This window comes from Pseudorca crassidens, chromosome 6 (genome assembly GCF_039906515.1).
Source record: "Pseudorca crassidens isolate mPseCra1 chromosome 6, mPseCra1.hap1, whole genome shotgun sequence".
Classification (NCBI taxonomy): Eukaryota; Metazoa; Chordata; class Mammalia; order Artiodactyla; family Delphinidae; genus Pseudorca; species Pseudorca crassidens.
The window spans coordinates 36,956,482-36,983,368 of NC_090301.1; positions in this window are offsets into that span (position 1 = coordinate 36,956,482).

Here is a 26,887-nt window from a genome sequence, read left to right on the forward strand (position 1 = left end):
CCATAAAAAAGGGTCCAAAATTATTATGCATTTGTCTTATGGCCCAACTGTTCATGAGGACAATACAATATATTGTCATCCCCTGATAACAGTATTTATGGTCACTACCTATGACCCGGAGATCAGCCTCTTATGGGTTGCTAATTTATAAGAATTTGAGTGTAAATGTATATTTATTTTGCTATTTAGATTTTCACAGTCCCTTCTATTCCAAAGAATTCTTTTTTCATGAGTTTTTATCCCACAGATTAACGTTGTAATTACCTTTCAAAGGCAGATTCCTCACTAACCCATCTGATCACATCTCAGTTCTTCCCCACAGTGAAGCAGCCTCTTTTTGGAGCTACACGGGTTTTGTTTTTAATTCATAGCTTTTTTGAGGAAGCTGATGAGATTTGAGTACCACCCTTATTTGGACCTTGCTCACAAGCAACAGTAGATTGCAAAAGGAATATTTTACTAAGTAATTTTAAAATATAGCACATCCGTCTGAAACTCTAGTAGAAAAAATTAAGCTAAACATCAGTGGTGTCACCACATATAGTTTATAGTAATATGAGCCTCTTGACTTCCCTTCCCCGGGCAACCTGGGTTTTTGGCCGATGTGCACTTGGAAGGGGGTCTTGGGTCATTTTGTTGATATCAACTCTATCAAAAAGAGCAGAGGTAAAAGCACGGAATGTCTTGACATCCCTGGTTTTTATTAAAAGCTTCCCTTGACTCCCTGGCTGGATGTACTGTCGTCAACAGATCCTGGTGGTACCAATGGTTCAGATTCTACAACCTGGCCTTTTTAGTGAACCTGAGTATTGAAACCATGTTTTAGCTCTGAAGACAGACATAATTTATGTTGGCACCACAAATAATGACAAGTATTAATAATTAAGCTTTAGAAAAAATATTCTTTTCTCAGATTGAACTCATTTGTATGCAGTTTGCTCTTAATGCCATTTAAAGAGTCAGAGAAAATCTCAACACCTACATATAATGTAATAAAGGTTATGAGCATGATAAAAGTAAAAAAAAAATGAACAGTGAATAATTACCCACTGACTATTAAATTTTTCTTTCTGTAATCAGTCAATAACCTGGAGTCCTAGGTCGAATTATTTCACTGGCCTCAAAAGGAGGCTCAACGTGTGATTAAAACATACTCTGTAAAATCTCTGATTCAAATCAACCAAAAAATCCCATCCTCTCTTCTCTGTGGTTAAGCAGCCTGCTTTATTAAATCAGTAAGATTATTTAGTTTCTCATTCAGAAAAAAAACCTAAATGTTTACACGCTGAACTACAATTTAACAATTTAGGTCAAAAAACAAGTTTTGCTTCTGTATTTTCAGCAAATTCTGAGCTTCAATCCTATTATCTTTTCAAAGGTCAATGCTCTGTTCTTTATTTTTCTTGCTATCTTATTTCACAACGCTTATTAAGCTGAACTTTTCTCTTTTAAAATACCTTTTTCTGTTCATCTACTACCCAGGCTAGGCTGTAGACAAAATCTCCATGAATTTACAACTGTAAAGAATTGCATTTACCAAAGAGCAAGAAACAAGTCATCTTTAATGCCTTGGGCTTTTTATAATTATACAACACATTTTTTTTTCTTTTAGAAAAAAAGAAAATAATAATATATCTTAACTTTCACATTATGCCATGCAATAAAAGTAACTCGTAACTTTTCCTCCTATTCAACCAAGTTTTCTATTAGAACTTACTCCTGGCTATTGAAATCTGTTTAAACTAATGGTTTTCTATAATTTGTCTTTTTTCTTTGGAAACATACCGTGCCATTGTCAGTTTTTAAAAAGAAGCAATTTTCTGACTTTGAAGATTGAGCAGGTCAAGGAAAAATTACTACTGTTGAAAACCCGTAATTAAATAGAAAATGCAGCTGCACTTATGAGAAACTAAAATGAAGTTTATTCTATTAATACTCGATTCTGAAATGCTATTTGAATTTTTGGTTAAGGTTTAATTTAGAGCCTGTCTTACCCATCCTCCGTCTTGGCTGATTATTTTTAATAAGTAACATGTAGGAATATACTAGTCATATATTTATGGAGGAATATACTAGTCATGTATTTATGGAGGGATATTTCTGATCACTTTCCTTTCCTCCTTAAAATATTATTTTCAGAAGTATTTTTAAATGAACAAATGAAATACTTCTTCTCAATTTGCATTTATTTTTTATTATAATTATTCTGAACAAATATATGTTCTCCCAAGAAATATGTATGTTCAAGAAATACATTTTTAGTACTAATCTTTATGGTAACATAAAGATTTAGCTACAGGAAGGCTAGTGTTTTTTAAAATAAGATAATCTAAGCTTTCTTTTAAATAATTTCATTATTTTTCCTAAATGTGATATATACTATTTCATTTCATTAAACAATATTCATAAAGCGGTGTTTACTGAGAATACAAGCAGATAGTTGAATTTACGAGATTCCTGATTACGGCTCCTCTATGAACAATTCATCAAATTGGGTTACATTTAAAGAGTTAAAATATTTGGTATAAACACAAGCCTAATAAACAAATACAACCAATTAGAACAATTTTAAAAGTCATAATATTTGTCACTGCTTAATTTTAATGGTGCTTTTTTAACAAATCAAGATAAACACCTTTTAACCTCCCCTACAAAACTCTTGGATTGAAATCTGAATAACATTTACATAAAATTAGGTATAATGTGAAAGCCTTATTAAAGCAAATGTATGAGTACTATAAAATTATTTATGTATTGAAATACTAGTAATCTCCATTTAAAAGCTGAAGCTGAACATCAGAATATACATGAATGTTTGCTACATACTTAATCATAAAGCTCATGTTCTTTCCTAAGTATATTTTAAGAGGCACACTAATAAAAAATAAATAGCATTTATTTAACCGCAAATAGATCTAAAATCGTAAGCTTTGAAACTTATTTCTACTTTGGAAAAAAAAACTTTTTCTGGGAAAGAATGTTCTGGTTTGGCTTTGGCTTTTGTTTAGAATTGTTTTAAACACATCTTCAGCCAACGTGTGGATTTCTTCACTGTGACTCCAGACCTGTGATCCTCGAAAACTACAGTACAGTGACCGGGAGACATCTATACAAAAAATATATACTTTTCAGTTACTACAGATTTATGGGAAGAAAAATACTAGGAAGTGATAAAAGTACATGGTTTGAGGAGGGGAAATTTACAATAAAACTAGGGCTTTAATAAACGTATGCCTCTTTGACATTCCGGGTCAGTGCTGTTACCACTGTTTTGTTTGGTCATTTCTGTTCATTTGTTAATGGGCTAAGGCTCTTGGAATTCTATTTTCCAGATGCTTATATTCCACAGAGGGAAGGAAAACTGATCCATGAAGTTGCTATTTGCATAAAATGCAGAAGCATCTGTCACAGACTCCTTTCTGGTTGTTTGGCATCTAGGGATCACGCAGCTGGCCTGCCTCAGCATTAGGCTCCCAGGAAGGCAAAGAGTCCCCAGTGAGGATGGCGCCCAGAGGCAGGTGAGAACTCGCTCAGTTCCCAATCAGCAAATAGACAATTATATTTTTGATAGGATGATGACATAACCAACCCTATACTACATACACATACAGACACACACACACACACACAAGCTCAGGTTCAGCCCAAGAACCATCGTAATTGATGACACTTCTCCATAAATATGTTTCTTACCAAGGTCATAATGAATTAATCATAATCATGTTGCCTATCGTTACGTAGCACAGAGGGTGAAAATTTTAAGGCACGGTTAGAGTTATTTGCAGGGTTTTATTTTAGTGGGGATTTTTGCTTTGTTTGGTTTTGTTGTGTCGTGTCCTCTCTCGTGCGTCTAATTAAAATGCCATGAGTGTGGATATGTTTGTGCCCACTTCACGCACACACAGAAAAGGAAATTGCTTCTATTGCTAAAGTAAACTGTAAAATCAGGATGGATCAAATAAACTTTTAAGAAGTATATTTCAGTTTCATTCTTTTTCCACACTTATTCCTGCCTGACACTCAAACCAACGATTCTAAGTGTCAAGGTCAGTGACCAGAAATGTCTGTAAACTGTCTAAACGTCTGTTACTAGGTCAATGCAGAAAACTAAATACAGTTTTCCACAAGGATGAATATAAACCAGTTCAAAACCAAAATTACTTGCAATATTTTCTAAAGTACATTTTAACTATACCTCAGTGTCTGGTGTAGTCATGCTGCTTACAAACACTTATTATTATAATGTCTACCTTGATTTTTCAGTGCCAATATACTCACTATTCGTTGTTTCCTGTGGATAGAGTTACTACAATCTGTCTGACAAAGTCTTCATGAATAAATGGCACAGAGAAGCAGGCAGAGTAAGCAGTTAACAAATTCAGACTTTGGAATAATAACGGTTCTTTATAACAAACTGGAATAATTGGACTAAAAGTTTCTCTGATGCAAGTTCATCAGTAAGCAGTAATCAGATAGGAGGCTCCTTTGAAACTTTTCTGATTCATAAATAATATAGTAGTTTACAAAGAGGAAGTTTGTGGGAAGCAGCAGTAAACAGTCTCGAAATCCATCTGTTATTATGGAATCCAGAAGAGCTGAATCAGGATCCACGTTGTTTATGATGTAAAAGATGCTGGGAAATGTTGCTGAAATAATTATTAACCAAAAATGTCGTGTTTTTACTTTTTAGAAGTCTGAGTCATATGAAATGTACCCACCTGTGTGAATAAATGCAGGAAGTTTACCTGGATTCATTATTTAATAGAATACAAAATGCAGTTTTTAAAAAGGCTATCCTGTGGCAGAATGTACCTTATTCTTTCATTATTGATTAATTTTTAAAGTCATTTTCAAATATTTTTTTTAAGCGTTATGTGATTTCTAAGAATTTAGCTTTAGAGTCCCATTTACTCAAAGAATGTGATTAAATTTTGTAGTTAAAATTAAAATAGCCCAAGCTAGAATGTCTTCCACTCTCCCTTCTCCTGACCTTAACATCACCCCACTTTTCCCTCCTCACTGTGTTCCCAAGCCACACACACACACACACACACACACACACACAGTTAAATGAAAGGAAAAATTTAGTGTGACAGTTTCACTCCTATTGCCCTTTTGACGTCCAGGAATTAACCCTCAAGTCTAACTTGCTTGATACTCATTTAATTTTTTTTTAATTTTGAAAAGAACAAACCAAAAAACGTGTTAATGTAAAGGAATTTCCGCAGTGAGGCAAGCTTTGTTTCAGATTTACTCTAAATGAAATCAAAATGTATTTCCTTGTACAGCTTTTTGTCCCAAGCATGATGAGAATACCTCCTACTACAGTAAGGTAAGGAGCCACAGCTGGAAGACAAGGTGATCTCCAATAAAAGAGAGGTTTTTAACATCCTCTGAAACAAGAGCAACACGAGTATTTCTATAGCTTCCCAATAATGCTAAGTTAGAAGTGTAATACAGTGAGTCCATCACTTACCCTTAATCAGCTAGAAATAGGTTTTTCCCTTATGGGGAAAATGAACTAAAAACCTAACCAAAATAGAATGCCAATATAAAGATGTAACTACACAGCCATAAGGTAAGTAACAGGCATGTGGATCTAAAACATCTATCCTGTAACACCTTTCTTGTGTTTCAAATGGCTTTGGAATATTTTGCTGTACTTTACAGAAAACCCAGATAAAAAGAAACCTACACGTAATCCTCCTTTAAGTACATTCTTTTGGTCTGAACCGTACAGAAACCAGTTTGATGCATTTTGTTCACCAGCTCTCCAGACCTGGAGGGTATTTTCCCTGCAAACATTGACAACAGTGCCATCTTCTGGCTTGACAAATAAAGCGATTCCTGTGTGCTACTGTTGTCAAACCACTGAAAGTTCGTTATCTGGATAATGAATAATCTCCGGCCAGGTTTTCAAATACGGTACTTTTATTGATAAGTGTGATATTGTGCCTTTGTAACTATTAATGGAGCAACTTAACTCCCTGTGTCCTTTCCTTTGATATGTACACCTTTGTAAATAGGAAACTCTTTGATTGTCTCTAGCTGCTAAATTATTTTTTAATTTCTCTTTCCCACTCTCCCATTCTCATCTTTAATTTCTGGCATTTTACCTTAACCTTAGACAATACCCACCAACTCATTTCATCCTAAGAATTGTTTCTCTATAAGCAGCTCTGCGTGTGTCTCTTCTGCTTTTCTTGTATCTAATCTTTCCAGGTCTATAGGTGACATCTATTTGGAATTCATTTCATACTTTAAGTTTTACTCTCCTTTTCTGGTATTTTTTTCCAAACTATCTTCTCATGAGTCCTCATATAAACCACCACTGTGTTTTTCTAACATCATCCAAATTAGTAAAATTTAACAATCAGTAAAAAATACATGAATAGCTATAATTGCTTTAAAAATCTCTATAGCCATAAAATGCTAGCTACCGTTGAGGAACGAACGTTGGAAGAAAAGCTACATCTTTTCATGTACATTCGGCAACAGATAAATAACCAAAATAGTAATGTCTCTTTCAACCTTTCAATATGTTCAGTAGAGTTAAACACCAAATGGAGTAATGGTAACATGCAAAGAAATTTCTGTATCTTCCTAACGATTTAAAAAGCACCACAGAGAGAGGAATGGCAGTGCTTTGGACAGGGTGGTCAACAGTTATTAGTTGAAAAATGATGCGGTGATCAGGTCCCAACAAGGGGCACAGGAAATGTCACAAATGGATGGAATACAGTTTTATAGAAAGGAGGGCAGAGGGTGTGTAAATTTCCTAACCAATTAAGGGCACAAAAGACACTTGAGCCTTTGTTCTTCTTTAAAAAAAAAAAAAAAGAAAAGAAAACTAGTTGTTTTTTAAGTACTGAGCTTGTCAAATTCTAATCAGAGAGATCAATGAGTGACAGATGAGTAGTATAAATGACAAGAAAATTTAAGTGGGCAAAAAGAAACAAGTGAAAATGAACAAAAGCTTACATAGGGTAGTGAAATGTACTGCAAGGGAAATGCAGCAGCGGACGTGGTGTCTCAGAAACCCGGGCTGAGATGCTGTTTAACCCCATGCTGGAAAAAAAGGAACCCACACACCATTGTTCCTGAGCCTTTGCGAATCAAAGGAATGTGCTATACAGACCAAAGTGAGGGACACAGGAAAAAAAGCACATCTAAGGGTCTGTTAGCCTGAATTCAATGGCAAAGGAATTATGAAAATTCCTGTGGAAATGATAACTCAGCCACACCACGGCACATGTCTTATCTCCCGCTTCACAATGTATTACAGCTTCTCTCTTCAGTGATACCAAGGGTTCCCAATCTTTGACTGCACATTATGATCACTTGGGGGGCTTTTAAACTTCCTGATGCTCAGGTCACACCCCATCCTAACAACCTAAGATGACTCCTGGCTGTCTAGCAGGCATTAGCATACGTTCCAGATCCCCAGATCTTTCCAAAGTGCACCAGAGTTTGGGAACCATTGAACTAGATTAAAAATCTCCCCAAGGGCAGCTGAGTCCCTTCTGTTACCCTCAGGGTATTAAGTAAGTACTTAACTGCACCTTTGTTAAGTGAAAGTAACAAACATTAGCTTTTTGACCATCTATCCTGTATGTGTTTCAGAATCAAGAGTTTTCATTTCCAGACCAGTTTCCCTTCTCCTACACTGGAGAGTCCAACATTTCCGCTTCTTAATCCTATGACCTAGGATGAGCTCCTCAAACCCTGCTGCTTTAGTTTCCTCCTTGGTGAACTGGGCTTTATCATAAAGCTGTTGAGAGGATCAAGTGAGATAACGCAAGCAAATCCCTCAGCTCAGTGCCTGCCAAATAGTCAGCGCTCCAAAAATGTCAGCCGTTATTATTATCCATTTATTCATGAGTTAATTCCCTGCCAGCATAAAGGATTTTTTAAAAAGTCTTTTGTGAAAGAAAGTACCAAGAAGTTTATCACATAGTAGCATGAAAGGGGGAAGTTCAAGAGGAAGACACAATCGTTTTTGAAAGGCTAGAAGGTTAAAGAGGAGGTTTGAAGGGTGAGGAGTTTGTTTTAAATCCCAAAGCAACTACATGCCTTATCTTTTAGCCCACACCCCTCCAATGAAAGAATGTTAGAAATTAGAAAATCAACAGATAATCCATCAGCTGTCTGCAGAAACAGAAACATGCTTCAAGGGAGGGAATGTTATTAAAAGCAGTGAACAAGTGGAAGGTCTCTCCCTCCCTGCTGTACCCTAATCAAGCCCTTTGAGCCAAGCTGTATGACTGCTGTCCAAGCCCCAAAGGAACGCGTCCTGCAAAGCAGTGCCCATGGAAGCTGCCCCGTGAGGCCAGCCTTCTGACCCACTTGAAGCTGGTCCACCAAGGAGACATCACTCTGTCCTTGTGGCCAGAAATTCCTCCGGAAACAGCAGAACGACTCCTGGAAACAGAAGTCCCTGATGTCTGTCCCGACTGGCCTCTCTGCTCGAGTGAGTTTCGAGTTTTGGAGATCCCGCACAAGGTATCCAATTGCGAAGAACTCGGTTATTGCAACTTACAGAAGAGGTGGGCACAGCAGCAGAAGTGTCGGGATGGGGCTGCTGGGGCAGAAGAAACAGCGCTGTGCACAAGACGAATGCTCGTAATTGAGTTAAACGTACCGTCTTTAAGCGGCTGAAGTCTGAAAGGCAAATTAACCTAAGAAGCCCTGGCTAACCATTCCAGCGGGGTAACAAATCGCTCTGGGTAGGAAGGGTTTCATCAAAGGCCAGGAGAGCTAGATGATTGGCCATTATGTGTAAATTGGAATCTGTTTTCACAATAATCAACTTGTTAATTTTCAATGAAATTACTTCAAAGAAATTTTAGCATTTCCTGAACTCTCTTTATTTGCCTCTATCCTTTTCTTTCAGGAGGTGGACAGAATGTCAATGTTTAAAAGGAAGTATTTGTGTCTTTCAGCAGTTAATTACTACCTGTCAGGCGAATGAAGATTTCAGGCAAGCCTGAGCAGAGTAAAATGGGTAGCCTTTCAAGGCAGAAATTCGCGCGTTCAACAAATGCATGTTGAGCATCTGATGTACCTATGGCTCCGCAGTGGTTTCAGTCAAAGCCAGTCAGTAAATACACTCAGACAGAAGGGCAACCACTACCCACCTCCACACTAAACTTACACAAATAAGGCACCAAGTTGTTATGGGCTGAATTGTGTCCTCCAAAATTCACATGGTGAAGCCCGAAATTCCCAATACCTCAGTATGTGGATACAGGGCCTTTAAAGAGGTAATTAAAGCAAAATGAAATCATATAGGTAGGCCCTAATCCAATCTGACAGATGCCCTTGTAAGAAGAGATTTGGACACACAAAGCGGTTCCAGGGCTGTGTGCACACTGAGGAAAGGCCATGCGAGGACACAGAGAAGACGGCCACCTGCTAGCCAAGGAGACAGGCCTCTGGAGAACCAACCCTGCCAACACCTTGATCTTGGACTTCCAGCTTCCAGAACTGTGAGAAAATAAATTTCTGTTGTTCAAGCAGGCCAGACTGTGGTATTTTGGTATGACAGCCCTAGCAAACTAATACACAAACCAAATATTTACCTGGCAAAAATGCCTTAGTTTTCTTCCCCATCTACAGCAAACCCCAGTTCTTTCAGGTACCATTTTTTGTTCTTGTTTTCCCAGAAGTTTCAGCCCTAAATTTTCCCCTGAACCCTATGGACAAAGGTCCACTGTTCTCTGCCTCTGAAAAAGGCGTTTTAACATGCTGTGCGTGTGTGTGTGTGTGTGTGTGTGTGTGTGTGTGTGAAATAGCCCATGGCCAAAAACTGTATCTTAGTGAGTTACAGAGAAAAAAATACTTGAAAAAGCACGCAACAACTTGTTACAGTCTCATAATTCCCTTTAGAGTGAGTACAATAAAGTAAAACTTCATTATATCATGGAATGTAATTTGTACAAAATAATACTACTGCTTGCATGTTGAAAGATTAGTTTTGCCTGGATCCAGTATATGTGTCATATTTCTGGAAAGTCATTTGACACGAATCAGTCTAAAAAATAAAACAAGCAGGTGCATAATATATTACCCAGAATAAAATAAACATGGCTTCGTTTTTATTGCCAGAGTTTATTTCCTCCATTAAACCGCCAGCAGCTGCTGCATGTTTGGCATAGAGGTTTGGCGCCCTCTTGTGTCCATTTGGGACAGGTTCGTTCATGGAATTCTGGAGCAATTTATTGCATTGCTTCTCTTACTCAAACCCTAAAAATTGCAAGAGAACACTCAGTAGAAATAAAACTTCCCTCCTCTACATGAATTACACCAGTTATAAAAATACTACTCACTTAAAATATGTATTATGTTATAAAATTTCAAGTAAACATTTCTGTACTATGTGAATCCCTGAGTATGGAGCTGTCTTTTCTGTAGATTATTACAGAGTAAAGCTTTTTCATTTGCTTTTATAATTAACAGGTATTCATATTGATTTGTTAATCCTTCACATTTTTAGTTCTAAAGTACCTCTCCTCTAAGTAGCCTTTAAAATTATTGTTTTTACTGATTTCCACTGGAAAGGATTATGCAAAGTATTTTTACAAATGAAACCATAAGTTATGTTATCTGCAACGACTACATCTGTACAGTTTTGTTTGAGATACCAATTGTTAATGCCACCGTTGCTATTCTCATCAAAAAAAGAATGAGCCTAAGCAAATTGCCAAAACACGACCTCGTGCAGACTAATTTAGTATGTTGGTGATTACAGTACAAAAGGTCCCATTGCACATTAAAGTGAATTTCCCCAATTCAGATCTAATAAGGCATCCACCTTGGTATTTCCTTATTTGGTGTATACATCATAAAATGTGAATTGGCATCTATATCACAAACCATCTGGACAGACCCTCTATTTCTCATTACTAAAATTTAGTTCAAATCGCACACATAAAAATCTATATTTACACTGTACTCAGATATATAACCATGTTCTTCTGGGGCATGGTCTTTATTTCTCCTACAGGAATCATTAAACTCCCCAAGTGAATTCACTAAACTTAACTCCAAAGGCAAGGGGACTGGCAAACTGACAAGGACTATTTCAGAAGCTTCCAGAAGATGCGAAGGCAAAATAAATACCTTATAAGTCATGAGAGAGACTGACAACCGTTGAGAACAGAGGCAATTTGAAGCTGATATCATCAGAAGCAGCTGTGAGGCTGGATAAGTACATTTAACATAAAGGCAGAGAGCTAGGGCTTCAATCATAACTCTACACATACTAGGCAGAGACCTGGGTCAAATCCTCTCATTTCTCTGAATCTCAGTATCAGCACCAGTAAAATGGGGATAACTCTTACTTTACTGATCATTAATGAGACAGCACATAATAAATACTCAAGGAAAAGGGTATAAGTAAAAAGATGCAGTTCATTAATCAATACAGTTAAGAAATGTAATACAGACCTAAAAACAATTATACTAATGATTTCCTCATTCTTGGGAATAGGTTTTAATTTTTTCAGACCCTGAGAGTTAGTCTGAAATCAGAGAGAAGTGCAAAATCACCAAGACAGACCTAGGAAGTTCTGATCTGGATTTTGGAGGACAATTTACCGTGGCCAAGAGTCCTAGGTCATTTCTTCACCCCCAGCCCCTCTGAGACATAACACACACGCACACACATATACACACACACACATGCATACATCCATATACACATACATACATAGAATTTCCTACTCTTTTATAAGTCAAACACTGTGATATAGATATTATCTTCAGAGGATACCACCCTCATCATTTTTTAAAATTGTCTTTTCCATGCTTAAAACAAAAAGGAACATGTAAGGATTTCATTTAATAATGGTTCCCTCCTTCTTCCTTCCTAGCTTTCCGCTACTCCTTTCCCCCCAGATAGGAGTTTTGGCCAAGTACTTTAATCATTAAACTTTTCACCATCTGGATAAACAAGTAATAATGCAAAGGAGTGGTACAGAGAATTTGAAGGCATCCTAATGGGTCTGAAAATGAGACTTGTTGGATCTTCCAAGTCTGTGTTGGTGCTGTAAAAACCTTCCCCATTCCCATCTAGCATGGATTCCATCACCCTTGGAGTTCAGAAAACTGTATACTTGTCCTTATGAAAATTAAAGTCGGATTGTTTTTAGCTAGCTGGGTATGACTACAAGTTCTTTGAGAACAGGAACCATGTCCTATCCATCTTATTTTTATTTCCAAGTGACTAGAGCAACTTTGTAATGTCATAGAAGGCCTGCAAGTTGTGGGGCAAGGCCTGGGCTAAGGATGCGGAGCACGCCTTTACCCTGCCAGCCAGTTGAGACACTGCTCTGAGCTTTGATTTCCTCCCTTGCAGAGTGGGTTAACAGAATCTCTGTATCTCTCAAGATGGCTGAGAATATCAAATAAGACAATGTCCATGAAATGACATTTTAAACTACACAGAACTAAAAAATAAATAAATAAAAACCTTAGTTTGGCCAAGTACATAATAAGAGCCAAACACAAATGTGTAAACTCATCCAATTTTGGGACGCACCAGAATTCCCCCTTTTGCAGGGGAGCACAGGAAGTAAAGCAAGCAGTCCGCGATGGTTAATTTTATGTGTCAACTTGGCTAGGCTACGGCGTGCAGCTGTTTGATCAAACACCAGCCTAGGTGTTGCTGTGAAGGTATTTTTTAGATGTGATTTACATTTAAATCAGTAGAGGTTGAGTAATGCAGAATGCCTCCATAATGTAGGTGGGCCTCATCCAATCAGTTGAAGGCCTTAAGTGCAAAAACTGAGGCTTCCCTAAGCAGAAGCAATTCTCCTTAAGACTACAACATGGAACCCTACTTGTTGCAATGCAGAATTCAGACTGAAGACTGCAACAGCAACACCTGCCTGCTTCTCCAGCCTGCTAGCCTGCCAGCCTGCCCTGTAGATTTCAAACTTGTCACCTCCACAATCTCATAAGCCAATTCCTTAAAATAAATCACTCTCTTTTTTACATATATATTTGTATAAGATACATATACAAAAGATATACCATATATATATTTTATGTTACAAATATATATATATACACCCCTAATACACTAATACATATGTCTATATATATAACTAATACATAATATATAAATTATATATATATATATATATCACTGACTAATACAGAGTTCATGAGGCAGAGTGAAGTTGGGGGGATTTAGCTTGTAGGTTGGTTTTGAATGGGTACAGGTAAGATAATGGGAGACAGATTGGGGTTTCATTCAATAGTATTTTTTGAGTACCAAATGGGCTAAGACTTGCTGAACACTTCCTAAGTTCCAGGCTTTCCAAGCATTATTTTATGGGAGCCTCAAAACAGGTAAGTAGTATTATATTTCCTATTTTGTGCAAAGGAAACTAAATCACAGAGCTTAAACAATTACTCAAGCTCATGCAAAAATGAGGTGAAGGAAGGAGGTTTGACCACGCACTTGGCTCTAAAGCCACCATGCTGTGTGACCATCTCTTCCTGAGTTCCAGAGCTCCTGTCAGGCAAGACATCTGGGGTAGCCAAACAGATACAACCTGCCCTAATTCCTTAAAACAAATGTCTCTATATATACACATCCTATTGGTTTTGTTAGCTAATACACTCACATGTACATACACTCACATGCATACCTATGCATTTTACACATATGCATGCATATATATGTATGTGTGTTACAATGCAGATACAATAAAATAATATATATAAGGCATACATGGATATAACACACAAACATATATATGCATGCATATGTGTAACGTACATATATATCTTGCTGTTTCCCATTCCACACCCTGCTTCTTCTTGGAATGGTCTCTCCCCTTGTCTGCTCAGCATCGCTTGTCCATCCAGGGCAAAGCCACCGCAAACATCACTTCCTCTTCCCTGCCAACTTCTTGCAGCGGCATTCATCACCGCCTCTTCTGGGGGCTTGTTTGCATTGCACCCTATTACAAATATCAGTCCCTTTTTATTCATTTTTGCGTACAAAGCACCCGGCCCCTAGGCCCTGCACACAGCTGGCCCTCCCTGAGTAATTACAAGATAGAAGTGGGTTTAATGCACGGGATGCCAAGTGCAAGCTGCATCCTGACTACTGACGGGGAGGGAGGGTGTGGGGTAAGTACCGGTGCACAGCCCTGGTTGGAGCCAGAGGCAAGATGGCACATCTGTCTTTGAGGGGTGGTCAGGAAGCCCACAGCTAGTTATTTGGTGATTGTCTGGCTGGGACAAAGACCCTGAGGTGTGTGTAGGGCTAAAAGGAGATAAGGAATGAGGGGATGTGGAAGAGGACAGGGTAAAAGGGGGCAAGAGGGTATGGACTGATGGAGGGAGTTGGGGTGAAGAAAGACAGAAGCCATTGGGCCTGAGCTTGTGAAAGGAAGGTCCAGAGTAACGTAGAGCCTGGAAAGTGGCAAAACAAGATGATGATGATGACGATGATGATGATAACAATAATGACCACAATAACAATAATAATAAGCAAGACTGAAATAGAAGGAATGGTAGCAGTTCAGGGATAACACGAACAGACGGGGAATAAACAGAGAAAACCGGCAAAGCTTGTACTGATAGGAAATGAACTGCCAAAAAGCAGAGAAAAGGAGTGGCAAGTTTTCAGATCAACTTGTCTTAACATGGTAGAATCTGCTATTGATTTTATTTTATATTCATCTTTTAGAAAACTTTCTTTGGGAATGATGAGCCCTCATATAATACGATGCTTTTTTTGAAGTTTCCATTAATGTTTTTATGGTTGCCAACATTAATTACGTTGTTTACCATAATTTTCCTTTTAGGAAATATTCCTAGAAAATGTTTCAGAACCTGGTCATGAAAAAAAAAAATTAAATTATCCTAAATTCATATGAAGGCAGAAAGTAAGAACATTCAAGGAAATGCCAAAGAGGAAATTCAATTCAATTTTTTTCCACATAACTTTAACAAACCCTAATAAAGAGATGACTTGTAAAATCAATAATCTCTCTCTTCCTTGCCTGTAGAATCAAATTGGTTCAAAAAAGCCAAACTTTTTACATTAAGAGTAACTGGCATACTAAAATAATTATTTATAAGTACTAACATGTTTGTCTGAAACTTTAGATTCTAGTGCTGACTAGAAAACACGCTTGACCCAGGGAGGAAGCCAGTGAAACACTGCGGGTTTGGCATCTCAAGTCGAGCCCAATCCCTTGGCTATTTGAGTTCATTTATTCTTGGCAAAATGGAATTTCCTGTCCCTAAGAAGAAAGATTTTTAAAGTCTCATAAAAATTATTCCAACATTCTCTTGGACTTCAAAAGGCTCTTACAAAACATTTTTATTAGTTAAATTTATAGAATATGGTGCATAAGGATTGCATTTTCTTATATCTTAAATAAGTAACAATTAGGGTGAAACCAATGGGATGTAGAGTTTGGAGATGCTTGGCAAAGAAGAAATCCTCAGAGGACCACTTTACCATGAGTTACAGGAAAACACATAATCTACAAGGAGGGAACTTGTTCTCTCTCTAGGAACTCTAGAATTGGGGGGCAGCTCCATTTTTCTTCAGATTATCAAAGCCCGAAGGTTGTTACCAAGGGAGCAATCCTTATATTAAGGGCCACCAATACTTTCAAAAGTGAAAGCAAAAATGCCTGTGTATCAGCCCTTTTGTTAATTAAGATGGCCAGTTTCCACTACCTCTTCTTAGAGGAACCAGCCTCCTAATCCCCTTTTTAAGAGGCAAAAATGTAAAATTCTTTGAGTAATGACTCTCATCGAGCCTATTCCAATACCAGGGGCAAAAAGAACCCAATAGCCACTATCGCTTTCATCGTACTCAGCGGGTCACATCTTCAAGAGATGGAAAGTTGCCTGCTCCAGGAAAAGGTGAACACCAGCAAGAGGAGACCAGGTGCAGACAGGGAAGCCCAAGAAGGTTGTGAGCCTTTCCAAGCTCACATACTGGGCAATCTCCAGTCTCAGAGAGAGGAGAAAGATTGCTGCTCAACCTTTCCAGATGGCCAATCAGGCAGATTATTAATTTTATGTTTAGAGAAGTGGGTTAGGTTCAAAGTCTTGGAATTTAGTCCGCCATGTTTATTTAACACAACAGATCTTTGTTATCTAAGCATGGATTACGTAACTTTTGTAGTTGCCATATTGCTTAGGAGAGCAAAAGTCCTCATAACATTAAATATTTGCTTATAATCTGACCACTAATAAAACTGAGTCCCCACTGCAACAGCCCTCCTGGCTGAGCCCATCCAACACATAAAGTCAAGTCTTTGTTCATGATTTTATTCCCCCCTGGCAGTCTGCTGTTGTAAATGGTGAACCAAACAGTGCTAAAATATTGAAAATTGGTTGCAAAGGGAAATGCAAGTCTTGCAAAACATGCAGGTTTTCACGGAGCCAGTAAGAGTAACTGTGGAGATCCACACAAACTGCAGGCAAAGTTATTTCTCATTCTGCCTTGGAAGGTGGCTGAACAGCCAGCCAGCAGAGCGGGACTGCCTGTGGCCACAGGGTAATCAGGGAGCTGGTGTGTGAGCACGGCAGGTGGCTGAGGCTGAGAGAGATGTTGGAAGGAGAAGTCAGAGATGATGGGCTAGAGGAAAACACTCAGGATGGGTCAGGCTCATCCTGTGGGCATCAGAAAACAAGGGGAATGCCAGGAATAGTAGGAACAGTGACAAATGATGAAAGGATCCCACGTAAGTGGTTCTCACTGAAAAGTTTTAATAGTTCAAGTATTAAATAATAATAGTAATTACTGCTATTAAATTATAATTAAATAATAAAAATTGCTTTTGGTATTATGGTTAATTGTAATGATTCGATCTATAAAATTTCATGATCAAAATCAGAGTCAAAAGTTAACACGGGGCTTCCCTGGTGGCGCGGTGGTTGAGAGTCCGCCTGCCAATGCAGGGGACACGGGTTCGTGCCCTGGTCTGGGAAGATCCCACATGCCGCGGAGCGGATGGGCCCGTGAGCCATGGCCGCTAAGCCTGCGCGTCCGGAGCCTGTGCTCCGCAACGGGAGAGGCCACAACAGTGAGAGGCCCACGTACCACAAAAAAAAAAAAAAAAGTTAAAACGTATAAAAAGCAAGTTGTAATACAACAGGATGAAACAAGATATATGTTTGTCAATATTTCATTAAGTAAGGGTTGTATATGTATAATCAGTGTACATATGTATATATACACACACATGTATTTTGCTGCTACTTTAGCTTATAAATATACTAGTATATGTGTGTGTGTGTGTGTATATATATGTAATATATATATATCTGAATAAGTAGGAAAGAAGTGTGGAAGAAAATAATTGGGAGTGAACTGAGCTAATACAGAAATAGAAGGAACTCTACCCAGAACAGGAAGGGCTGATTAGCATCCTGGGGACCCACTGTTTACCACTTGATGGTCACACGAAATAACCAAATAGAAGGACGTTTCAACAGTGTACTGCAAAACGATAAAACAGAAAGATGGTCCAGAGAAAAGGGCTCACAAAGCAGAATGACTTCCTCACCCCCTAGGAGCTAACACTTTTAGATCACCCACAGATAATTATAAAATTCTAAGAAGGATGTTAATAGACTAAGTCAGTGAGTCTTAAGGGCAGGACAATGGTTAGTACTCAACCTTGTTTGTGTTTAGTCTGTTTTTAATGGTTTTCAGTCTTTTAAAAAGAAGCTGATCTGTTAAACTTGTATTTTAATTAATTGTTTAGAGTGTTTGATTATGTGTACAATTATGATTTAAATCTTGGATGAAATTTATTTTTAAAATAAATTTTGTAAGTAGTATATGAATATTTAATACACCTGTTTACTTTTTAAAACGCTAATCGTTTGATATCTAGATAGTTAAAATCAGTAAATAAAGTACTACACAAAGAGATTTTGTATACCTTTCCACGCTCAAAGAGCCCTTTGATGGAGAGGAATCTATCTACTCTCGGTTCACTCTAAAACAAAGTAGAATTGCAATATTTACTTGCATTATAGTAAATATAACTTATTCTGATAAATTTAATTCCCTTCTTGAAGATAAAGTCATGTATATTAGCTTGAACCTCTTGTACACCAGAGTTTACAAGCAGATTAACCTGGAATTAATCTTCACACTGATTCTATTTCCAATACCTCCAAATCAATACCTATTAGAGCAACAAATAGAGAAAAACATAGTAAAGTTAGTTTTGCTTTTTGAGGAGGACGTAGAGGTGAGCAAACTTGTCAAAATGTCTACATGAAGCGGATACTGCTTGAAAGAGTAACTGAGTCCTCTTGAGCCTAAGGAAGGGCTATAATGAAAGTCTGTAATAAATGCAGCAGTAAAGCAGGAAGGTACCCTCAGAAACATCACTGTGGCCCAGCCTCTGTTCAAGGGGCCGGCCCGCTAGACCCATGTTCAGGAAACTGGGGCTGCTGCTCTGGAATTTTCAGTGAGTTACTTTATTTGCTTTTGCTTCAGTTTACAGAAGATAAATTAGCAACAAAAGCTCCTTGTTATATCATGAGGATAAAATAAAGAGTGTGGAATTCCTCTTTTAAAAGTATCAAATGCTGTAAAACATAAAGTGTTTTACATAAGGACTTCATAAGGACTTCCCTCGTGGTGCAGTGGTTAAGAATCCACCTGCCAATGCAGGGGACACGGGTTCAAGCACTGGTCCGGGAAGATCCCACATGCCACAGAGCAACTAAGCCCATGCGCCACAATTACTGAGTCTGCGCTCAAGAGCCTGCGAGCCACAACTACTGAGCCCGCATGACAAAACTACTGAAGCCCGCGTGCCTAGAGCCCATGCTCCGCAACAAGAGAAGCCACCGCAGTGAGAAGCCCACGCACCGCAATGAAGAGCAGCCCCCGCTCGCCACAACTAGAGAAAGCCCACGCAGCAATGAAGATCGAATGTAGCCCAAAAAATTTTTAAAAATAAAAATAAATAAATTTTAAAAATTGAAGAAAAAAAACAGTAAGATGGTTAGAAGCTGTAGTAGGGGAGGTGAGGTTATGAGGGGGGAAAGAGATAAAGAAAACTCCTAAGATGACATAAGCATTTCAAAGGCCATAAAGTGATGTGTGAGTGAAGATTGGTTGGTGAAAAATCCTACATAGTGGCTTAAAACAATAACAATTTGGGGAGAGTTAGGGGAGCAAACTGGGAGTTTTGCCCCAATGTTTGCCTGACTGGGTGTACGTGAGTACCTGCTGCCAGTCAGGACAGCCCTGCACCTGCCCTCACCTGGCCCTAGATGGTAGCTCCCTGTCAGATCCACATACATCTCTGACCTGGATCTTAGCTCTCTAGTCTGGACCTTCACCTTGAACCCTAACTCTGTAGGAAGTTCTTGACATTGAAGGAGGTTCCCTCCATCTTTTCAATTATCCCAAGCACTTTGCCATACCTTTCAGCAGTTTAAAAAATCTAGAACTCCATTGGGTAAAACGTCAGAAGCAGGATATTCACAGGCACAGAGTGTGACCACATGGCGTGCTCATTCATCCCTGCTGGGGAAGGAACCCATACGTGGAGAGCCTGGTGGACACCGCTGTGATGGTTAATTCTCTGCGACAACTTGACTGGACCTCAGGGTGCTCAGATACTTGGTCAAACATTATTCTGGGTGTGTCTGTGATGGTGTTTTGGGATGAGATTAATATTTGAATTGGTAGACTGAGTAAAGAAGATTGCTCTCTTTAACAGGGTGGCCCTCATCCAATGAAGGCCTGACTAGGACAAAAGGGCTGACCTTCCCTAGGTAGGGGCCACTCCACCTGTCCAACTGCTGAGCTGGGACATTCGTCTTTTCCTGCCTTGGGACTTGATTTAGAAAATTGGTTCATCTTGGACCTCAAGCCTGCTAGACTCCCAACTGGAACTTATTTCATTGGCTCTCCTGGTTCTCAGGCCTTCAGACTCAGACTGGAATGACACTAGCTCACTAGCTGTCCTGGGTCTCCAGCTGCTGACTGCATGTCTTGGGACTTCTCAGCCTCTGTAACTGCTTTAGCCAATTTTATATATATATATAATATATATATATATATATATCCTATTTATATATCTCTCTCTCCTATTTGTGTGTGTATGTGTGTGTGTGTGTGTATATATATATATCTCTCCTATTGGTTCTGTTTCTCTGGAGAACCCCAACTGATATAACGACCTAATCAAAGCGTTAACTTGGCCTCATCAGTCATGGCACAAACTGGCACTGTGGCTTTCAGATCTGGGGCAATAAGAAGCATGTAACATCACCCACATAATTATTCTCTCCGAAAATGCTTAACCTGAATCTAATCAGAAGGAATTCTATAAAACAATTGGCCTGGGTGCTTCAAAAATGGCAACGCTAGGAAGACAAAAAGAGGGAAGGGAAATGATGATGGAGGTTAGGAGACAAGGGAACCAAATGCAAACATGACCTTTGATTTGACACAGAGCCAAAAACAAAAGCTACAAAAAACATGATTGGGACAATGGGAGAAATTATAACTTGGACTGTATATAGGATAATATTACTGTATCACTTAAATTTATTGGCGATGATGTTGATAATACAGTTACTTAGGGGTGAAAAGAGAGAAGAGATAAAGCAAACAAGGCAAAAATATAGCAGTTGAGGGACTTCCCTGGTGGCCCAGTGGTAGAGAATCTGCCTTCCGCAGGGGACGTGGTTCGATCCCAGGTCGGGGAACTAAGATTCCACGTGCCGCGAGGCAACTAAGCCCGTGCACCACAACTACCGAGCTTGCGCACCTCAACTAGACAGCCCATGCGCCCTGGAGCCTGCACGTCACAACTAGGGAGAAAGCCCGCACGCCACAGCGAAGAGCCCGCACGCTGCAACGAAAGATCCTGCATGCCTCAATTAAGACCCGATGCAGCCAAAAACAATAAAGAAAAAAAATATATATAGCAGTTGATGCCACCATGCATGAAACTAGATGAAGAGTGTATGTGTTGTGCTATTCTTTCAAATTTTCTGTTAGAAATATATTTTTTAATATAATTTGGGTGAAATACATATGCACACCAGAACTGAAATACCCAGACGTGGTCAACCCTGATGTGCTGCTGCGTGAGGTGCAGGTCCCACTTAGGAAGTATTCTTGCAAAAAAGGGGAAAAGGGGAAAAAAAGAACCTGAATGTAACAAAGCTTCTAGAACTCACATTCCTTCACAGTAATCATAGTGGAGCGTGGGACAAACTGCATGACACCATAAGGAAGGAAGCAGAGACAAATCTAGAATGGGGGACGTTCATTCTTCAGGACACCTGGCCTGTTTTTTAAAAATAAGTCGATGGGGGAGGGGGAGGATGTTGGGGGAGGGGGAGAGAGGATTGCCTAGACTAAAAGAAACTTAAGAGACATAACAGTCAAGTGTAATGTTTAGACCTTGTTTGAATCCAGATTTGAATAAACCAGCAGTAGAAAAGATGGTTTTGAAACATTTGAGGAAATTTAATGATGGATCGAATTTTGGATGATACCCAGGAATTACTGTTTATTGTATTACGTGTGATAATGGCATTGTGGTAAGAAAAGCACCCTATTTTTAAGGAATTCCTAATAATGTATTAAGAGTGAAATGTCTGGGATTTGTGGTGCTGCTAATGTTGGTAAACTGGGTGATGGATATGTTGGGGTTCACTGCAAACTCTGTGCATGTTCGAAATTTTTCATGATAAAAATTGAATACATGATATATTAAACATGTATGCAACATAGCCCCTAATCAGTCTTTTTTTTTTTTGCTTTATCAGAGTTTATTATTTTATCTTGACCTAGAAGCACCAATACAATGTGTTGTTAGTGAATATTTAATGCTCTATACCTAGAAAAATGTAGTTATTTTAAGAGATTAGTAGAAGGAGGGACTAGTGGTAATCTCCTGAAGCCAGGGAGGGTCCTTTTGAGACTTGAAGTGGCAGCAGCTCAGGTACAAAGGAAGAGAATGAGGCAGCTGCTGGCACATGGACAAGACATAAGTTACTGCTTCTCCTTTTCTAGTGTGAATTAAGTAAATTACAAACATGAGTCATAAATTTTATATCGTCTTGACTTTAGGGTACTGGTAGAGCGTGTTTCTAAGCAAAACTGATTGATTTAAGTTCAGCTGGAGTTACTATTGGCAGAAATGCAGCTGACTTCCTTCTCTAATCCATTTCTGAAATGTGCTCCAAATACTCGTCCCACAAAGAATATAAGAGGAGCTTTAAAATGTTTGTTTCAGCATCTTGAGGACAAGTTTTCTCTGAGAAAGGAAACAGTATGCCATGGAAAGTGCACCCAACTGAATTAGAAGTCGTTCTCTACTAACTAGTTATGTTACTTTAGACAAATCCCTCACTCTCTACAACTCTCTCCGGGCGTCTTTTTTGGTTTTGCGTTTAGTAAAATGGGCTGGTAGATGAATTCTACAATCCCTTCCTATTCAGACTCCCTGAAAGAGCTCTCCTGGGCGAAATATTCACCCTTCCATACCCAGCGTCCAGCCCACTTCTTAACATAGAAGGAATTCAATTTGTATTTAATAAAGGGAAAAAAAAACATATACCAAACAACGGGTTGAACTTGAGCACAACTTCAAAAACCTACTGATCCGGAGAGTTCCTGGTATTTGTCTGTTTCTTTGCCCTGTATCTTTTCTGGTTAAATAGCGTTTCCCCCAAAAGAGATTCCAGAAGTGAGGCTGGTTTATATCACATTTGACCACTAGATGTCAGCACAAACCTACCACAGAATCATTCCTAAGGCAGCCAGAGCGCTCAGACCAGCTGCTGCAACAGAGCGTGCACAATTAACACGTTATGAATAATTACGGCTGCCCTGGCTGGTGCCTTTCCCTACGCCTCTTCCCTTATGACCTTGATTATAAGGAACCTATAATCACTGTTGATGGGAACAAAACTGTTCTGTTGTTTCAGCCCTAGGATACGGATCCTGCCTTTATTAGCATTTCTGAGATTTTGTTCATCTTGGACTTTTCCCACTGATTTTGATTTTTTTAAGCTACTACATTAAAATATTATTTGTCTTGATTACTGAGGTTTTTGGTGCCCCAGGTGAGCGCCTCGTCTCACTCTCCTCACCTTAGTCCTGAAAAATAAGATTGTTTCTAGAAGCCTACAAAATAATTGTACAAAGACACCAGGAATGAGCAGCATGGGAGACACCGGAAGCATTAGTGCACATCAGAGACCTCAGCCCCACGAAGCGGGAGCTCAGTAATATACATGGTTTCTGAAAGAACAAGGAAAAGCGTACTCAAGAAATGAATGCATGCATGAAAGATGAGACGGTCCTTTGTTTACCCCCCTACCTGTTTTATCTTCACTCCTTCAAGGTCTTTTTACTCACTGGCCTCCCCCTCCCCTTCTCCCTCCCCCTCTCCTCCCCTCTCCCCCTCCCCCCTCCTCTCCCTCCCCCTCTTCCTCCACCACCTCCCGCTGGAACTCCATCTGCTTCACTGGGCACTGCATTCTGAGCTACCTCTCACCCTCTTTTAAAAAGTCTCCCTTCTATTCTCTCCCAGTTGCCTTCTCTCACACAGAGAAGTTTCCCTTAGTTCTGACTCTGTCTTACGTAGAGCCCAGAGGCACCAAGAAGATGGGATGGCACGGAAGAGAGAAAGGGGAGAATTCAGAGAATGGAAAACTGAGAGCGGAGTCCAAGTCTCTCCACTTAGATTACAAGCTCCTCCGGGCACAGCCTGTGACTGGACTTGGCACCGTGCCTTGCACAAAACAGGTACACAATAAACATCAGTTGGTGTGCATGATTATTCATGTTAATCAGCAGAGTGCTCTTAAAAATGAAAAGTCATAAAATGAAATAATTTTCAATAATGCCCTGTGAAGGACTGTTTCAAGGACTTAACCAGATGACAACGCCCATTAGTACTGCAGTTGATGCCCTTTGTGCCTCTCCCCCACCTCAACTTTTCAAAAGCATGGTCAAGGGTAAGCAGATCCCAGCCTCCCCAGGGACTTTCCCTGAGGCCCAGGCAATGTCCAGCCGTGGGCACTGCCACCTTCTTTTTTCTGGTGCTGGTAAAGCATCTCCTGTGGTTGAGGTGCGGGACAGTGGTCTGCATTGTCCACTGATGCAACCTGTGCCTGCTACCTTGGCTCTGCCCCTCCAGATTCGCTCTGTGCACTTTTCTCCTGATGTCTGACCTGGGAGCTCCATCACCATGACTCGGCAGCCCTCTGCATTCTGGCTGGGGGGTAACCAGCGGGGAACTGTGGTATAAGGGGGAGACTATGTCCCTTTTCCCCCTCCCTGCAAGGTTATCTGCAGATGACTCTCTCCAGAAAGAAGGTTACTCCTGCTCAAAGAGCACAGTCTACAGATCTCCCACCTCCCTCCACACCTGGAGTTGGTACAGCTCTGCCACTAGCAGATGCAGGCAAGCGGGACCCCAGACCAGCCTTTATTGAACTCCCTACCTACAGGACATACTATGAACTCAGACCCAAAATTCCCCACCCAAATAGACCCAAGCCAGCTGTCAAGGTCTATGCAGGTCTTAGCCCCAGTTCTGTCTCAGGGTAACTGGGGGACTGTGACCCTGGTGTGCCCATCCTTAGACCCCTGATGGCTAACAGGCAGGTTTCTGTGAAATTGTGAACAGAGCTTGGACACATGGCGAGGGTGTCCGTACAAGAGCTGGCAAAGGTATTTGCTGTGTGCACAGAGTTGGGGGAAGGATGAAGAGGGGGAGGGGACACAGGCTGGCTGTCCCTCCCCACCATGTTCTGGCACCATGGTCTGTAACTGAGAAGAATGTGATAAATCTCTATGCAGACCTGGCCTTCCAGCTCTTTAGACAAGTACCACATTAGTGAAGTAGGAAGATGGAACAAATTTTATTCAATGGTGTGTTAGCTTAAGTTGTAACTTTGGAATATTCTCATCTGTGACCTGCAGACCTCCATTTGTACTCTGCCCAAGGTGCTGCAGCTGTCAGGGGAGAACTGATTGTTGGCTCCAGCTACTGGGCTGGCCTCTGTAGGCCACCTTCACTCACAGCTCTGGAAACAGCTGCTGGTGTGTGAACTCTCCTTGAATGATCTCTGTTGGATGGTTCCATGTTTTCTGTGGTGCCTTGACTGAGGCACAAAAGCCTAATAGTACCTGGCATATACACTCTCAACTTTAAAGACAACGTTGACTTGAATTGAATGAGTGGGAAATACAAAGAAACAAATCCACGTACACAACGAAGACAACCAAAACTCACCAAGGGCAACTCAACTCAGCCAAAGCAGGGTGGGTGAGGTCAAGGTAATACGCTTAGGGACACATGTTCCTGGAAGACACAGGCATGCCAAGGGCATGAAGGAGAGATGTCAAGCCCCTTGGATGGGCACCAGAACAGCCCCACTGGGCCACTGCACTTGAGGCATCTTGGGCCACAAAGGTTGCATCTGGCTTCTCTTCTCCAAAGGTTATTAAAGTTCAATGTTGAAGGATCTCATTCTGATTTGATGGAGAAATTAAAATCTTTACAGACAAGCAAAAACTAAGAGAATTCAGCACCACCAAAGAAGCTTTACAACAAATGCTAAAGGACCTTCTCTAGGCAGAAAACACAAGAGAAGGAAAAGACCTACAATAACAAACCCAAAACAATTAAGAAAATGGTAATAGGAACATACATATCAATAACTACCTTAAATGTAAATGGATTAAATGCTACAACCAAAATACACAGATTGGCTGAATGGATACAAAAACAAGACCCATACATATGCTGTCTACAAGAGACAACCTCAGACATACTGAAAGCGTGGGGATGGAAAAAGATATTCCATACAAATGGAAATCAAAAGAAAGCTGGAGTAGCAGTTCTCATATCAGACAAAATAGACTTTAAAATAAAGACTATTACAGAGACAAAGAAGGACACTACATAATGATCAAGGGATCAATCCAAGAAGATATAACAATTGTAAATATTTATGCACCCAATACAGGAGCACCTCAATACACAAGGCAAATACTAACAGACATAAAAGGGGAAACTGACAGTAACACAATCATAGTAGGGGATTTTAACATCCCACTTTCACCAATGGACAGATCATCCAAAATGGTAATAAATAAGGAAACACAAACTTTAAATGACATATTAAACAAGATGGATGAACCTAATCGATATTTATAGGACATTCGATCCAAAAACAACAGAACACACTTTCTTCTCAAGTGCTCATGGAACATTCTCTAGGATAGATCATATCTTGGGTCACAAATCAAGCCTTGGTAAATTTAAGAAAATCGAAATCATATCAAGTATCTTTCCCTACCACAGTGCTATTCGACTAGATATCAATTACAGGAAAAATACCTGTAAAAAATACAAACACATGGAGGCTAAACAATACACTACTAAATAACCAAGAGATCACTGAAGAAATCAAAGAGGAAACCAAAAAATACTAGAAACAAATGAAAAGGAAAACACGATGACACAAAACCTATGGGATGCAGCAAAAGCAGTTCTAAGAGGGAAGTTTATAGCAATACAATCCTACCTCAATAAACAAGATACATCTCAAATAAACAACCTAACCTTACACCTAAAGCAATCAGAGAAAGAAGAACAAAAAAACCCCAAAGTTAGCAGAAGGAAAGAAATCACAAAGATCAGATCAGAAATAAATGAAAAAGTAATGAAGGAAACAATAGCAAATATCAATAAAACTAAAATCTGGTTGTTTGAGAAGATAAAAAAAAATTGATAAACCATTAGCCAGACTCATCAAGAAAAAAAGGGAGAAGACTCAAATCAACAGAAATAGAAATGAAAAATGAGAGGTAACACCTGACACTGCAGAAATA